Genomic DNA, 18,981 nt, shown 5'->3' on the forward strand with positions numbered 1-18,981 from the left:
GAATAGCATCCTATGTATTGTTCTGTTAATTGCTTTATTCACTTAATGTAGCTTGAAGATCTTTCCATGTCAATATATATAAATCTACCTCATTTATCTTACCTACTGCATAGTATTCCATTGAATGAATATACTGTAATCATTCACCTATGGATAAACACATGTTATTTTCCATCTTTGACTATTACAGTGGGGTTTTTTTCCTACTATTAACAATGCTGCAATAAAATTCCTTGTACATGCTTTTTTCTGCAGATGCTAAAATATTTCTGTGAGATAAAAATGGAGAACTGAAATAGTTGGATAAAGGTAGCACACCTTTTTTTTTTTTTTTTTTTTAAGACAGTGTCTCACTGTCACCCAGGCTGGAGTGCACTGGTGCGATTAGGGCTTACTGCAGCCTTGACCTCCAAGGCTCAAGCGATCCTCCCACCTCAAGCGATCCTCCTGCTTCAGTCTTCCCGCAAGTAACTGGGACTACAGGCATGTGCTATCACGCCTGGCTACTGTTTGTATTTTTTGTAGAGATGAAGTATCACCACGTTGCTCAGGCTGGTCTCAACCTCCTCAGCTCAAGTGATCCTCCTGCCTCGGCCTACCAAAGTGCTTGGATTACAGGCGTGAGCCACTGTGCTCTGCCCAAAGATAGCCCATTTTGGAATTTTAGTGCATAATGTCAAATGACAAATTGCCACGTAGAACGACTATTTCAGTTTATACCACCACTAGCAGTGAGTAAGAATTACCCTTTCCCTAAATTCTTACCCGGACTCGATATTAACCAATCATTTTAATATTTTTCCAATATAATGGGTGAAAAATGTCTCATTATTTACATTTCCCTGATTATTAGCTAAGGAATATTTTCTTTCTTTCTTTTTCTTTTTTTTTTTTTTGAGACAGTCTCACTCTGTCTCCCAGGGTCATGATCACGGCTCGCTGCAGCCTCGATCTCTTGGGCTCAAGGGATCAAGGGATCTTCTCGCCTCAGCATCCTGAATAGCTGGGACTACGGGTGCAAGCCACCATGCCTGGCTAAATTTTTTTTTGCAAGGGGAAAGTGGGGAACAAGACGAGGTCTCACTATGTTGCCCAGCCTTGTCCCAAACTCCTGGGCTCAAGCAATCCTCTCCAATCCGCCTCAGCCTGCCAAAGTGTTGTTTCAGGCATAAGCCACTGCGCTGTGCCCCAAGAGATTTTTACTATTTTATTATGAACGTTTTCAAACATACGACAACGTTGAAAGAATTTTACATCTGCATACCCACCACATTGATTTCACCATGTTTTGTTATAACTGTACTACATATATATCATTTATCTATCCACCAATCAAGCCATCTTATTTTTATGCATTTCTCTTTCTCATTTAACTAAACTCTCTAGAGTTTATTCTGTTGATATTTTCAAAAAACTATTTCTTAGATTTATTTTTCTATTCTACCATTTTTCCCTATTCTCTACTTGTTATTATTTTCAGCTTTTATGTTTATTAATATCTTCCTCCAGTTTTCTCTAAGTTTATTTTTTTCAGTGTTTTACTTCATATGAAGTGCTCTCATTCTCATTAATTTCTAGTTTATAATTTTAGGTTTGATTTCTTCTTTGACCATGAGATATTTAGAAGTATTTTCTTTGTGAGGTGACTCAAATTTTTTCTTATCTGGATGTTTTTGTGGTTAGAGGTTAGCTGTACGGCACTGTGTTCCATTAATGTGACTTTTATTATTTCTACTATCGGAAATGCATTGTGCTTTCTTTAATGACTCAGTACCTGATCAATCTTGGCAAGAGTTGCATAGGCATTTTTTAAAACTTTATAGCGTACAACTTATGTGCTTTTGTAACTGTTTTCTTCATACATTTAATGGAATATTGTTTGCTATATATGTTTATGACAGAAGATAGTCTTGGTAGATAGTCTCTTTTTTTCTTTTTATAGAGACAGGATCTCACTCTGGTGCCTAGAGCTAGAGTGCAGTGGCACAATCATAGCTCACTGTCACCTCAAACTCTTCAGTATCTCTCTTTACCCTGTTTAAAGTTTTTTTTTCCTTGAATGCCATTTTTCTTTCTTTCTTTCTTTCTTTCTTTTCTTTCTTTCTTTCTTTCTTTCTTTCTTTCTTTCTTTCTTTCTTTCTTTCTTTCTTTCTTTCTCTTTCTTTCTTTTCTTTCTTTCTTTCTTTCTTTTTTTTTTTTTTTTTTTTTTGATACAGTTTCACTCTGCCACCCGGGCTGGAGTACAGTGGTGTGATCCTGGGTCCCTGCAACCTCTGCCTCCCCAGTTCGATCAATCCTCCTGCCTCAGCCTCCTTAGTAGCTGGGATTACAGGCACACGTGCCACCACACCCGGCTAATTTTTGTATTATTAGCACAGATGGGGTTTCACCATGTTGACCAGGATGATCTCAAACTCCTGACCTCAAGTGATCCACTCACCTCAGCCTCCCAAAGTGCTGAGATTACAGGCGTGAGCCACCGTGCCCAGCCTGAATACCAATTTTTCTAATATTCATGCTGTCATTTTTGTATATATAAATATCTTTCTTTTTAACTGATTACATACAGAAGATCAGACAAACCCATAAATTATTCAAATAGAGTTAATGGCATGATGTATATTCTTTCAGATCTTTTTCTATATATACATTTACACCTATATTACAATGCAGATTTTTTAAACCAAAAAAGGAGAAATAATGATATATTTAAGTTTTACAACTTGCCTTATTGACAATGCATTCTTGAAATTCTTTCTGTCAGTGTCTATATGTTTACCTTATTCTTTTTAATTGATCTCTGGAGCTGGCACTTACACAGTGCCTGGCCCATCACTTGTTTTTTTAAAAAAATTAAATATTGCTTCAGGGAAGCTTTCCTTGAACCCTCCCCCAAAAAAAACTGGATCAAGGCCCACTGTAATACGCGTTCATAATACTCTGCTATTTTCCTCCCACACCACCCAAAACAATTGTACAATTGTGTGATTAATATCTGTTCCCCCCCACCCTACACACACACACCTCACACTTCTACACTGAACAGTGAGCTCCTCGGAGGCAGGGGCCAAGTCTGTTTTTTTTCCTACTCATACCCCACCACCTATTACAGTGCCTGGCAATTGTATCTGTTCAATAAATATTTTTGATGTGATTATGCCCATTTTACAGGATAGAACACTGTGCTAACTTAAGTAACAGTTGTCCTATAAGAAATCCCCTGAGGCTACTTAGAAATAAATAGAGGTAACAACAGATTATGAGTGTCTTAACATGCCAATACATAAGAGATTTACCTTATTTTTAAATTATTCACATAGAGTAGATATTCCTTTGGATTGTTACTGAGTTTTCACTATTATAGAGAGTCCTGAAATGAACATTCTTGTAGAAATAGCTTTACACATGTTTGTACTCCTATAAGATAAATAAATAGAAATTGAATTCCTGCAAAGGGAATGCACATTTTGCAATTGGATAGATATTGCAAATTGCCCTCCAAAAGAGATTATGTGAATTTATATTTGTAGTACCCAAGTATGAGAGTGCTTTTCCCCCCATACACTTGCCAGAGCTGTGCATTTTCACTAATTTTTTTCTTTGGTAATCTGATACTTACAAAATGATATGTCATTCTTTTCATTTTCATATCTTTGATTTTTGGCAAGGTTGAATGTCTTTTAATTAGTTTCTTGGCCATTTGTATTCTTCTTCTTTAAATGCATAGCTTGTTTGTATATTTTGCCCATGTTTTTTGTTGAATAGTCTTTTTTGTTGAGTTGGAATAGCTCTTTTTATATCACAGATAATACTCTTGTCTTCCTGTCATAAATATGTTCTTCAGTTTTTTGTTTGTGGTTTAACCTTGTAAAACTGTTTCTTAGAACATACAAGTTTGACATCCTTTATATAATCAAATTTGTTATCATTTCATTTATTTATAGTAGCTGGTTTAAGTGCTGTGTTCTAAAAGGCTTTGCCCACTTTAAGACTAGAAAACTCTTCAACTATGTTTTCTTCTAACACCTTTATGGTTTTGAATGTTACATTTAAATATTTGTCTCATGTGAGTTTTATTTTGGCCTGTAGTACAAATGTAGGGTTTCAAGTTTAATTTTTTCTCAAGATCTATCCAATTGTTCTTCATAATTATTGAATAGTTGACATTTCACTCATTAACTTAAAATGCCCCCTTTATCAAATACTAAACTCCCTGACATTTTGGGATCCATTTGTAGAATGGATCCATTGTACAATAGTTAAGAATGCCAGCACTGGAGCTGGATTTTTACCCAGCTCTGCCATTCATAGTTTCCTCTTCTGTAAAATGGGGATAATAATACCCACCTCATAAGGTTGCGATTACTGGATAAGTTCATTTATGTACAATGATTAGAACTGTTCCTGGCCCTCAATAAGTATTTGGTATTTTTGTAGTGTTTATTATTCTTAAATTTTTAGTGTTTTTTTATTTTTCATAGTACACAATCACATCATCTGCACATAATGATATTTTTATCGCCTTGTAGAGTGACTGTTAATCAACTTGAACAATTTACAGATGACCTATTACAACTCTACTTATCCCCCATCCTCATATCTTGTCCAAACTAGGTTTCTAAACTCTAGGTAGTTAGGAAGGGAGAGGAGAGAAGAGGAAAGGAAAATGAAGCCAACCCTATTCACAGATGGCATGACTGTCTACACAGAAAATCCCAAATAGCACGCACACACACGCACACACACAAACACACACACCTCCCTAGAACTAATACATGAATTTAGCAAGGTTGCAGGATACAAAGTCAACACACAGAAATCAATCACATTTCTTTATCCTAGTAATGAACAATACTATTTGTAATAGCTCCCCAAAAATAAAATGCTTAGGTAAAAATCTAACAGAACGTGTACAGGACCTTTATGCTGAAAAGTACAAAATGCTGATGAAAGAAATCTCCAAAGTCCTCAATAAATGGAGAGATAGACCGTGTTCAGGGACTAGAACACTTAACATTTTAGAGATGTCAGTTCTCTCTAAGGTGATCTATAGAATTCATTCAATTCCTATTAAAATCCCAGCAAGATTTTTTGTGGATATACATCAACTCTAAAATTTACATGGAAAGGCAAAAAAACAAGAATAGCCAAAGCAATTTTGAAAAGATTAATAAAGTTGGAGGAATCACACTGCTATACCTGATTTTAAGACTTACCACATAACTGTAGTAATCAAGACAGTACGGTTTTGGAGAAGAGCTAGATATACAGACTAACATAACAGAATAGAGAATGCAGAAATGGACTCATGCAAATCTTGATCAAAACCTCACACCTTATACAGAAATTAACTCGAAACGGAGCATAGATCTGAATATAATATAACTATAAGATTTTTAGAAGAAAACGGGAAAATTTGGAACTTTTCTTTCTTTCTTTATTTTATTTTATTTTATTTTGTTTTGTTTTATTTTTATTTTTGAGAGAGAGAGACTTTCACTCTTGTTGCCCAGGCTGGAGTGCAATGGCATGATCTCGGCTCACTACGACCTCCGCCTCCTGGATTCAAGTGATTCTACTGCCTCAGCCTCCCCAGTAGCTGGGACTTAAAGACACGCGCCACTACGCTAGGCTAATTTGTTTGTTTGTTTGTTTGTTTGTTTTTGAGATGGAGTCTCGCTCTGTCGCCCAGGCTGGAGTGCAGTGGCGCGATCTCGGCTCACTGCAAGCTCCGCCTCTCGAGTTTACGCCATTCTCCCTCCTCAGCCTCCCAAGTAGCTGGGACTACAGGCGCCCGCCACCACGCCCAGCTAGTTTTTTGTATTTTTTTTAGTAGAGACGGGGTTTCACCGTGTTAGCCAGGATGATCTTGATCTCCTGACCTCGTGATCAGCCCGTCTCGGCCTCCCAAAGTGCTGGGATTACAGGCTTGAGCCACCGCGCCCGGCCGGCTAATTTGTTTTTTGTTTTGTTTTGTTTTGTTTTTTGAGATGGAGTCTGGCTCTGTTGCTCAGGCTGGAGTGCAGTGGCACGATATTGGCTCACTGGAACCTCTGCCTACCGGTTCAAGAGATTCTCATGCCTCAGCCTCCCAAGTAGATGGGACTCAGGCGCATGCCAATATGCCCGGCTGATTTTTGTATTTTTAGTAGAGACAGGGTTTCACCATGTTGGCCAGGTTGGTCTTAAACTCCTGACCTCAAACAGTCTGCCCCCCTCGGCCTCCCAAAGTGCTGGGATAACAGGCATGAGCCACTACACCCGGCCTGTATGTTTTTATTTATATGACATTTTTTCAGAAGACAAACTATAGTGATAGAGAACAGGTCAGAGATTAGGCGTGGAGGCATGCAAATTCAAAGCAATAACACGATAAAGTTTTTGGAGGTGATAGAACTTTTCTGTATCCTGGATTGTGGTGGTGGTTACATTAATCCATGCATGTGTTAAAATTCTTGAAACTATACACAAAACGTCAAAATTACTGTATGGACAAAAGTACAGGAAATGATACTATAATTAGAATGACACCTGCTATATCTTGCGGGTCAGTACACAACTTTAGGTTTATCTAACCCTTTTTTTATCCTTACAATTTCTTCTGGGAGTTCTAAGCTCACTGTAAAATATCCTTAGTACAGGTAAGCCTCTGTGCTCAAACCAGTTAACCCCGTCATGTTCTACAAGGTGCATCAATTAGAATTATTTCAGTCACAAATAATAGCAAAGCCAAACACACAATATTTTATTATTTCCCATAAGTTGGGCTATAGAGTGATTCCAGGGCAAGTAATTCAGCAGCCCAGCAACATCCCTAAGGACCTAGTTTCCTTCCATCTGTTTCCGCTATCTTCAGCCCATTGGTCCTTCACCTTATGATTACAAGACATCCACAGGTACTCAGGTATCCCAAGGCCATATAATAGCATTAAGAGTCTGGAAGAAAGAATATAACTGTTATGTGCCCTTTATTAAGACCAAGAGAAACTTTTCCCTATGCCCCCAGTAGATATCCCCTCTTATTGGCCAGAAATCGTGTCTCATGCCCATGCCTAAACCAATCATTTGGCAAGGGAAATAGAATTATCATGATTAATCAGCTCAGACTAGTGCCACTCATTGTGTGGTCCCTGGACTGGTGCGAGTCTGTAAACTGTTGGTTACCAGACTGTGACAAGCTGAATACAAAAGTTGAGAATACACATTTAGAAAGTTGTATAACGAATTGAGTAATTGTTATGTCTTTTGAAGCTAATACAAATTTGGGGCTTGTATTTTGTAGGTCTTCATTTGAGAATCCCTGCTCCCTTGATGTACAGGTTGCCCTATGTGAGAACAAAAATAGGGTCTCTATGAGGGAGGAAGAAAGTGAAGGATGGCCATTGAGTGGGGCATCAATAGTGTGGGCCATGCAGAAAATGGTAGGGATGATATTGCTCCTAGAAATCCTGGAAGATTCCACACAAGAACAGAATTTGGGACCGGCACCATGGAGCAGGGTCTCCTTTTGGCTTTACTTGCATGCTCTTCTGTAGTGCTACCACTCTACCACTCCCAGGGTGTAGAATCCCAAGCAATTGTGTCTCTTTGAGAAGCCACACCCCAAAACCTGTTTCCCAGCAGGCTCAACATTACCTGCGTTTTTGTTTTGTTTTGTTTTGTTTTCTGATACCAGAGAGTGGCTCCTTAGAAAGCTATGATTGGTCTACATCTGCCCATCTTGCTCACAAGAACAACAAAAACAAAAAATAAAGAGAAAAGAAGTCAACTGGACATGCCAAATCAGGTCCATCCAGTCAGCTAGCCATGGTGACTGATTCTGTGGCCTGTGGTAGTGGCTTTCAGAGGTTTTTGAGATCAATTTACAGGATAAGAAACATACCATATTTGACATCACAACTCAGTACATGTACCTGTGCATGCAAACACACACACACGCACACACACACACACACATCTGAAGCCAGTGTTTCACAAAATAATATTTACCTTTATTATGTGAATGCACCCTGTTTAAAGAAAAAAAACTATTTCTTTTTTTTTATTTTTCTATTCATTCTGTTAAATGTTGATTTCACTCCACTAAATTGATTTCACAGCCCACCAATGCTTTAAGACCTGCAGTTTGGAAAGAACTGCCCTAAGGGGTGAGATGTGATGGTTCCCAATTCCAGAGGCCTTTAGAATGACCACCAGTAGCCCCGTGTGGGACGTTGTAGCTCCCTTTGTGTCTACTTCAAGACTTTAGCCCCAACCTAAAACAATGCTTCTGCAACCTTGTCTTTTTCCTCATCAGCTTCTCAGACTTCAGAGTTCCGGCCTCCTAAATCAGCTGCCTTAGCAGTAAGAAGGCCGGGGGCCCTCCAGGCTGTGCGCGGAGCCTGAGTTGCCCTAGCAACACTTGGCTGTAATTGACTCCCGCAGTCACCTGCTCCAGTCTAGCCTGCTTCTCTGCACTATGGGCTGTGGCCCCCTTTTCTCCTGCCTTTCATAATAATTTCTCCATCCTCATTATATAGACAGATGTCTCCTCATTCCTCCCCCTCCCGATGGATGGTCAGATTCTTGGCATACACCTCCCTGGCACTCTCCACATTGCCAAATACTCGCTCTGACATGATTAGACACTCACAGAGATGGATGATTTGCATTTCTTTCAGATCACAAACAACCTCTAGTGCTGGCCAATTTAACTGAGAGAACACAAACCCAAACGTAGGCAGGGGCTAAGCAGGTCATACAAGAGCCTGGATGGAAACTGTACCCCTTCCTAAATGAGGCAGTGGCTATTCCATCCAGCTGATTTTGCCCTATAGAAATGCACATGCACATATCCAGAATCTTTGAACTGTTCCAGAGAAGTCATAAAATCTGGGTCTTTATGTGAACTCTACCAATTTTTATATACTGACAAGTAATTTACAAAATATTTTTGAAAATTCTTATGGGCTAAATCAAACACATCTGTGGGTTGGATCTATTCAGCAGGCTACCAGCTTGCAAGTTGTGTTTTAAACTCTCTTTCATCCTCTGTCTCGCATTTGGACTTGATGTCCTCTGCCATCTGAGGCCAACAAAAACAAAAACAATAACTGGGCTTAAATTAACTCTAAAGTTCTCTCCCTCCCAGGTAGCCACAGCAATTAGGCAAAGACTCTTAAGAGGTGTTCATGGAGCAAAACCAGTCGGTTCCACTGTCTCTACTGAGCACCAGAACACCCAATTCTACCTATTCTTCTGTTCCAGTTTATTTCAGTCATACAGTAAGAATGTAAGGCTGTAAGGCTGGCCCCTGGAGAAAGCCCTGACCTCTAGGGGAGGGGGCCCTTCCCTTTAACTGCAGCCATAAGTTAGCTGACATCCCCCATTCTTGTATTCCCACCTGTCCACGAAATAGGAACTTCTGCACTTTCAGAAGTATTGTGAAGAAAGTTTCCCGCAGCCCCTCCGCACCTCCTCCCCACAGTGAATTCATTGGTGAGGTTCCAAGATAGGACTGAGTGCCTGTTGCTCAGCCCCTGCTAAGCTCCCTGCTCTCTCTTTTTCAGAGTTCCCTTGCCCACAGCACACCTGTGTTCTCCTCTCTGCCCCTCCATGTTATCAGCCTACGAGGGTAGGGAGGCCTATAGGTGGATGAGCACCCTTTCTGTGACTGGTGGGGTGAGGGTCTGCTGCACAGACCCATCTATCACCTCAGGAGGGTGCAAAAGTCTAGGCTTGGGATAAACAAGTTGGAAACCTAATTCAGGCTACAGGCCACAGACCTATTCTCCAAACCAGTCTTAACAACAATATATCTCAATATTCTGATTCCTCTTTAATTCCTGTGTCTATTTCTCAATTAGGAATTCAGTGGAGGGAGAGACTGGTGTGATTATATGATATTTGGAGAGATCCCATGGTGTACGAATGGGGAAACCTTGAGAAATGGATGCAATGACTGGCATTTGAGGGAGGCAATTCTTTGTAGCAGTGTGGTGGCTGGTATGCAAAGGTGTTCTGGCTGTTTTTTTTCTTTTTCATAAGGGCAGGGCCTAGAAAGTACTGGCCATGTGCATCATTGACTTTGGGAGTTTACAGCAGTTTATATGATAACTGGTGTCTGCAGGCACATAACTGCTCTTCATAGACAGTGGCCTTAGAAAACATAAACCTCAAAGGTTTTTGACCTTGCAATCGTAGCTGGTATCTAAAAGCAGATAGGCCCATGCAGACCCTAAGTAAGAACAGACTGTGCATGCTTTTGTAGCTGAGGCATGGATAAGAGTATCAGGAAAATAATATTTTAGCCTTGGCTAAGGTTTGCCTCAAAACAAAGTTTCAATAATCAGACCTTTTTACTATCCGAAGGCTGAAAAATATTTGCTCCCTTTCCTCTGTTTCTCAGCCAGGATTACAGGCCAGGACTTTAAACTGCAAAAGTAGCCAAATTCCATGTGAACCACAAAGTACTAGAGTAAGATTGTATCTTCTACATTTTAGTAGGTGGCATTCTATCAGTACTGTTCCTCTATCGTGTTTTGAATTGCATCCCATTCAAGAGGCAAGCAAAAACAAACAACAACAACAAAAAACACAACTATGAAGGGGCTGCCTTCTTGAATTTTTGTGGCACATTCACAGATTCCTAGATTCACCCACCTACCACCACCTCTTCATGACCTCAGGGTGGCTCTGGATTTATTAGTTACGAGAGCCATGACCATGACTTTGGATTTTAAAGACCCAGACAATGCGTTTAACCTAGGAAGGCAGGTGATTTTTATCAAGTTACAGCTAGAGAAATGGGAGTGTTTATCATACAAAAGATATATCATCTTGTATTGAGGTGGAGAAACAAGTCATGAAATTATTAAAATTCCAGAGGCTAAGCAAAAACCTTTAAAGACTAACTTCTCTAGGAATATGGTTTGCTCATAAAATCGAGGAGGTACTGAATTTCTTTCAAAATAATGCTTCATATCGATTTATTTGTGAGTGAGATAACATAATGTCCCGGGATTTACTTTAAAATATTCCAAAAAAATGCATGAGTAGATGAATTAAAATGTATAAAGTATTGATAATTATTGAAGCCGAGGGATTCATTATGCTATTCATATGGGTTTGTTATAGTATTTTTTCTAATTTTGTATATGTTTGAAATTTCCCATAGTAAATCACTAGAAAAAATAAGAATAAGCTTTGGTCTTACTGTCAGAACAAGAGCAGTGAGACAATAAAAGAAAACAGTACAAGAAGATATACTGTTTAAGATGGAGGATAAGAAGGAAAATTCTCATCCTTGGGAATTCTCATCCTTAGGAATCAATTCTTAGGAAAATGTGATCTTGGAGAGCAAGCTAGACAGAGATGAAAGGAAAAAGAAGATACACCCAAGATCTAAAGGTTCTTAAAGAAGTAGCTAGAAAACAGGGAGATATTTTGTTACTAGGTCATAGAGGTTATCTAGGTCTCAAAGAGACCAGGGAAAGACAGGAAGAGAAGGAAAAAAAAAAAAAAAAAAAAAAAAAAAGCACAGGAATTACTCTACTGGTTGGAATCCAGATCTACAATGCTATTGAGTGGTGTCCTCCTAAACATGCACTTAAAGAGTCCATATAAATTTAGAGCAATTGGAAAAAAACCACATCCCCGCCCCCCTGCGCACCCCTCCCCGACCCCAAACTGTTCACACTTTAATCCTTACAACCTGTGAATATGATATATTAATATGACAAAAGGGACTTTGCAGATGTAATTAAGGGTACAAACTTTAATATAGGGAGATTATCTTGGATTGCCCAGGTAGGCCCAATCTCATTTTGGCATGAGTTCTTAAAAGCTGAGAAGCTGCCCTAGCTGGCAGTAAAAGCGATATGGCAGAAGGAAAAGTCAGAGAAATTACAAGCATAAGATGTAGGGGCCATTTGCAAGGATGGGAGAGAGGCCTCTGAGAGCCAAGAATGGCTCCCAACTGACAGCCAACATGTAAACAGGGTCCTCAGTTCTATCAACATAAAGAGCTAGATTTTGACAACCTGAATGAGCTTGGAAGCAGATTCTTCCCATAGCCTCCTGATGAGAGAGTCTAGCTGGCTGATACCTTGATTATGGCCTTGTGAAACGCAGAGCAGAGAAACCAGACGAGCTAAACCAGACTTCTGACCTACAGAATAGTAGGAGAACAAGTTTGTATTTTTAAGCCTGTAAGTTCTGGTTGTTCTGACTGCAATAGGAAACTACTGCATACCATCATATAAAGTGGGTACATAAAATTTGAACAGATTTATGAAGAAAAGACCAAGAGGATCATTGTAAAATATATCATGCATTTTATTTATTATTTTATTTTATTATTTTCGGACAGAGTCTCACTCTGTTGCCCAGGCTGGAGTGCAGTGGTGCTATCTTGGCTCACTGCAACCTCCGCCTCCCAGGTTCAAGCGATTCTCCTGCCTCAACCTCCCGAGTAGCTGGGACTACAGGTGCCTACCACCACGCCTGGCTGATTTTTGTATTTTTAGTAGAGGTGGGGTTTCACCATGTTGGCCAGGCTGGTCTCAAACTCCTGACCTCAGGTGATCCACCTGCCTCGGCCTCCCAAAGTGCTGTGATTACACACTCGTGAACTACCGTGCCTGGCCTGTCATGCACTTTAGATGAGTTTCAAGGCAACAAAATTATGGGCCGAGAAGCAGGTATGGCATGTCCTTGTGGGTACATGCTCAGGACATGTGTAGAGTTAGAACTTCACGAGAAGGAAACACAGAAGTTGAGACATACTACAGGGGAATCAGGCAAGCTAATGATAGACTGAGTTAAGCCTGGAATATATATTGATTTTAGTCAGAGAATACCCCCTGGTGGAATTATGCAATTCCAGTAAGGTGAAAGTAGACAAGAATTGTTGAACAGTGGGTGCTTTTGCCAGATCCAAAATTTCTTGACTGCATATCTTTTACTAATGATGAACCTCCGAGTCACAAAGAGTTTGTTAGGAAAACAAATGGCTGCATCCAAAAGAAAAATTAAAGGAGAAAGGAAAGAACACACTGTGATTGAGAAAGGAGTGGCCATCATGTCAGACACTGCTAATTGTCTTCTAATATCTGTTCTCACTTTCCTTTAAAGTTATTATCATTTTAGAAATGTGTATGCGTCCTCAGCTAAACATTGCATGTCCTGTTCTCCATTGCAGCTAAGTGTGATTAAATATTAGTCAATGAGATGAGACTGGAAAAGATGTGTGCTCATATCTTTTGGGTTGTGCCCTTACTGTGAAAGGTGGATCCTCTTTCCTTCCCTTCTTCATCCTGCTAACTAAAATGTGAGCCATTTTGTAGCATATGATGGGAGCATCATTCTAGTGATGATGAAGAAAGTGAATGGATAGCCTCATGGAACAGTTACTACACTAGCCTTGTACTGCCTTCTGGTCTGCTACATCTGAAGGAAATAAAGTTCTGTTGTATTTAAGCCTCTGTTCATTTGTGTTACTGTTACAAGAAGCTGGACCTATATCCTAACTAATATAGCCATGTACATGTTAAGTAAGGAAAGGTGACCAACCCAAGGAGCAGATTAAAATGTTAAAAATTTAGCTGAGGCCAGGCATGGTGGCTCATGCCTAGAATCCTAGCACTTTGGGAGGCTGAGGTAGGAGGATCACTTGAGCCCAGGAATTTGAGACCAGCCAGAGCAAGATAGTGAGGGCTCATCTCTACAAAAAATTAAAAAATTAGCCGGGCATGGTGGTGCACACCTGTGGTCCCAGCTACTTGGGGAGAGGCTGAGGTGGGAGGATGGTCTGAGTCCCAGAGTAGTTCGAGGCTGCATAAGCTGTGATTCTGCTACTGCACTCCAACCTGGGTGACAGAGCAAGATCCTGTCTAAAACAAACAAACACCTTAGCTGAGCATCTGGCTCAAGATGGTGATTTGAGACCGGCACTGTGCCTCACGCCTATAATCCCAGCACTTTGGGAGGTGGAGGTGAGAAGATTGCTTGAGCCCAGGAGTTTGAGACCAGCTTGGGCAACACGGTGAAATCTTGTCTCTAAGCATGCCTGTAATCCCAGCTACTGGAGAGGCTGAGGTGGGAGGATCACTTAAGCCCAGGAGGTTGAGGCTGCAGTGAGCCGTGACTGCGCCACTGTACTCCAGCCTGGTTGTCAAAGCCAGTCCCTGTCTCAAAAAAAAGATGGTGATTTGAGCATTTGCTAAAACCTGCCATCAGCCCTGTTTCAAATACCTAGAAATCTTGTGTAAATGGTCCCAACTTTTTATTGTGAAAAATCTCCAATATATGGAAAAGTTCAAACTAGTACAATGAATATCATTATGCCCGTCACTCAATTTCTTCTTTTTTTTTTTCTTTTTCTTTGAGATGGAGTCTCACTCTGTCGCCCAGGCTGGAGTGTAGTGGTGCGATCTTGGCTTACTGCAATCTCCACCTCCCGGGTTCAAGCGATTCCTCTGCCTCAGCCTCCCAAGTAGCTGAGATTACAAGTGCACACCACCACGCCCAGCCAATTTCTGTATTTTTAGTAGAGATAGGATCTCGCCATGTTGGCCAGCCTGGTCGCCAACTCCTAACCTCAGGTGATCCGCCTGAGTGCTGGGGTCACCTCAGGTGATCCTCCCAAAGTGCTGGGATTACAGTCATGAGCCACAGCACCTGGCCCCATCACTCAATTTCAACAACTGTTAACATTGTGCCCTATTAGCTCTATCTATCTGTCTATCTATCTAATTTTTTGAACCATCTGAAAGTGAGTTGACTACATCACTCCTAAGTACTTCAGTGTGTATCTTCAAAGATTGTTCTCCTATATAACTATAAAACCTTTATCACAACTAAGTATATGAACAATATTCTAACAATAATATTTTAATATAGTCTAATAACATCATCTAGATCATATTTTGATTTCCCTAATTGTTCCCCAATGTCTTCATAGCATTTTTAAAAAACCAGGATCCAGTTAAGGTTCATGCAGTGCTTTTCGTTATGTGTTTTTGTTTGAATTTGGAACAGTTTTTTGGAACAGTTTGAATTTGTCCCATCTTTTTATAAAATATTTTTAAGGTTAAAAAATAAACAGCTGTGCTTGAAAACAAAAAACAGGAGATCTCCAGGGGTCAGAAACAGAATGAGAACCTGTAAAGGAGAGATAGATATGTGTGCAGATGAAGAAGCCAGAACTGACACCGGCTGTAAGGGCTGGAGTTTCAGTTCCTGCTTAGATAGAGGAGCTGAGGCCCTACATGTGTCAGGAAATCAACCTAGAGTGAGCAACACTTCACACATGAACATTAAAACAAAAATGAGGTGTAATTTCTTACCCATTAGACAGACAAATATTTAAAATCTCCCCAAAGCAACTGGGGGCGGTGGCTCACACCTGTCATCCCAGCACTTTGGGAGGCCGGGGCGGGCAGATCACCTGAGGTTGGGAGTTCAAGACAAGCCTGACCAACATGGAGAAACCCCATCTCTACTAAAAATACAAACTTAGTCGGACGTGGTGGCGCATGCATGCAATCCCAGCTACTCGGGAGGCTGAGGCGGGAGAATCACTGGAATCCGGGAGGAAGAGGTTGCAGTGAGCCAAGATCGTGCCACTGCACTCCAGCCTGGGCAATAAGAGCAAAACTCCATCTCAAATAAAAAAAAAAAAAAAATCTCCCCAAAGCATTGGGAAGAATGTGGGGAAATAAGCATACTCCTCCTACACTGCTGGTAGAAATATCAACTGGTTCAACCACTTTAGAGAGCAATTTGTCAAAATGTTGTGAAAAAATAAAATGTGATGATGTCATATAATGTAACACTGCACTGAAGTGATGCTAGATCTACATATAGCAATATGGACAGGTCTCAAAAGCATGCCGTTGAATTAAAAAAAGATACAATTATGTAAATGGATATGCACAAAAATACCATATATAGTTTATGGATGGATGGATGTTTGTAAAGTATAAAAATGGATGAGACTACACTCCAGACCATAGCAGTTGCCTCAGATGAACATGGCAATGCAGATGGTAGCTAAACAAAATTTTAGCTAGATTTCTAAGATTTTTTTAATTGCAGAAAGCAAATATGACAAGATGTCTACAATTCTGGGTGATGGGAATATGGGTTTTTATTATAATATTCTTGTACTTTTTCTGTAGTTTTCACATATCTCACAATTAAAAAGAAAGAGGAAACTCAGCTGAGCCTGCGTCAAAGGAGAAAGGGAGCTGCAAGAGTGGACAGAAAGAACTGTTTCTGCTGTTGTTGAAGTTCCACTTAAGGCCTAGAAAATTCGAAGGCTTTTTGCAAGGGCGGCAAGCCCAAGGCAGAGAAATTTTTCCTCCCCAGGACCAAAGGACACAAGCTTCTGAATGTCATTTTAGGACTCCACTGAAGGCAATTTGTCACATAAAATATATTGGAAGTAGAGGGGAAACCACCACTAAGAGGCAGGCTTCGTGTAATCGAGGAATTCCAGAGCAAGAAGCAGTGGCAGTAACTACTGAGGCACAAAACCAATGTAAAGAAATGCCAATCCCAGACCAAGAAAAGATGATGTGCCCAGAATGCAATAACAATCCCCCAAAGATGGTTATGTACTAATCCCTGGAACCTGTGAATATATTACTTTACATAGCCAAAGAGAATCTGCAGATGTGATTAAGGTTAAGGACTTTGAGATGGGTAGATTATCCTGGGTGAGCCCAATGTAATCGTACAAGTCTTTAAAAGTGGAAGCTGATGGAAGAAGAGGGGATCATTTGAGAAACCACATGAGAAGGACTGAATCTATGGTTGCTGACTTTGAAGATGGAGGAGGGGCCACAAACCAAGGAATGTAGGTGGCCTCAGTTTATAGGCAGGAAGAAAATGGTGACCTTGGTTCAACATCCACAAAGAACTGAATTCTGCCAAAAAGCCCCAATGAACACAAAGGGGATTCTCCCCTAGTGACTCCAGAAAGAAGCTGTGATCTGTGAACCTGGAAGAGCCAATTTTTCAAGATGGAACCCAAGTGGCTAACTGGGCCGAAATTTAAAATAAAGCCATTGCAGTCATTGCTGACTAGAGGTCCCACATATACTGAGAGTTTCCAGAAAGCTCACATCTTTTTTTTTTTTTTTTTAAGACAAAGTCTCGCTCTGTTGCCCAGGCTGGAGTGCAGTGTCACGATCTCCACTCACCGCAACCTCCACCTCCTGGGTTCAAGCAAGTCTTCTGCCTCAGCCTCCCGAGTAGCTAGGATTACAGGCGCCTGCCACCATGCTTGGCTTAACTGGCTAATTTTTGTATTTTTAGTAGAGGTGGGGTTTCACAATAGGAAACTACTACATACCATCATATAAAGTGGTACATAAAATTTGAACAGATTTATGAAGGAAAGACCAAGAGGATCATTGTAAAATATGTCAGTTATTTATTTATTTATTTGTTTGTTTATTTATTTAGAGAGGGAGTCTCACTCTTTTGCCCAGGCTGGAGTGCAGTGGTGTGATCTCAGCGCACTGCAACCTCCACCTCCCGGGTTCAAGCGATTCTCCTGCCTCAGTCTTCTGCATAGCTGGAATTAAAGGCATGCATCACCACCCCCAGCTAATTTTTGTGTTTTCAGTAGAGACGGGGTTTCACCATGTTGGCCAGGCTGGTCTCAAATTCCTGACCTCAGGATCCACCCACCTCAGCCTCCCAAAGTGCTGGGATTACAGGCATGAGCCACCATGACCGGAAGCTCACATATTTTAACTTTTGGACTTTCAGAACTCATCAGAACCAGCCAATCAGAGCTCACTTGCCTTGGCCAATCAGGGCTCAGCTGTGTCAACCAATCAGGGCTTGGCCGTATTGACCAATCAGAACTCAGCTGCCTCAACCAATGAGAACTGACTTTCAATCTTTAATTGGCATAAACAGGTCTGATTGGGAACTTGGGCAGGAATTTTTGCTATAAAACTGGAGCATGGTGGCATTCCCCTGTAGTCCCCAGCTACATGGGAGGCTGAAGTGGGAGGATCACTTGAGCCCAGGGATTCCAGGTTACAGTGAGCTATGATCACACCACTGCACTCCAGTCTGGGCAACTGTGTCTCTGAAAAACAAACAAGCCAGCAAACAACAACAAAATAAGCTTTCCTTTTGTTCTCTGGAATGCACCTTCATTTTACACTGGAGGCTGTGACCCAGGTTTGCAAACTGTTCACTGGACTAAAAGTCTCTTTCCTCAAATTCCTTTTCAGAGAACTTTCGTTCACAGAACAAGCCCACCTTAATTATAGCCCTGTGAGACCTGCCTGTGACTTCTGACCTACAGACCTGTAAGATAATAGATGTGTGTTTTAAGCCACTAAGTTTGTGGTAATTTGTTATGGCAGCAACAGTAAACTAATACAGCAAGGGTCTGAATCACACTCGGAACCATGACTATTCCAAAAGGAGGTGGCTGCTCACAGGAGAATGTGGAAAAGCTGTGTCACCAAACTGAGTGCAGCCTCAGGGCTATGCTGAGATGCCAGAAGCACAGCTTCAAAATGGGGATTTAAGAGGTTTTAAATAGCCTGGTTTTTGTGGGTTTTGTTTGTTTGTTTGTTTTGTACGGAGTCTTGCTCTGTCACCCAGACTGGAGTGCAGTAATGTGATCTCGGCTCACTGCAACCTCCGCCCCCCGGGTTCAAGTGATTCTTCTGCCTTAGCCTCCCGAGTAGCTGAGACTACAGGCACACACCACCACGCCTGGCCAATTTTTGTATTTTTAGTAGAGATGGGGTTTCATCATATTGGCCAGGCAGGTCTCCAACTCCCAACCTCGTGATCTGCCCGCCTCCGCTTCCCGAAGTGCTGGGATTACAGGCGTGAGCCACCCCGCCCGGCCAAATAGCCTGGATTTTGAAGAAGGAAGCCTTGAGGATGGCCTGAGGGCTATGGGTGTCACCCCACGAAAATCTAACTTTTCAAGAACACAGGAATGTCGCAAATGTCACCTCC

Source organism: Rhinopithecus roxellana, chromosome 7 (genome assembly GCF_007565055.1).
Source record: "Rhinopithecus roxellana isolate Shanxi Qingling chromosome 7, ASM756505v1, whole genome shotgun sequence".
NCBI classification, from domain to species: domain Eukaryota; kingdom Metazoa; phylum Chordata; class Mammalia; order Primates; family Cercopithecidae; genus Rhinopithecus; species Rhinopithecus roxellana.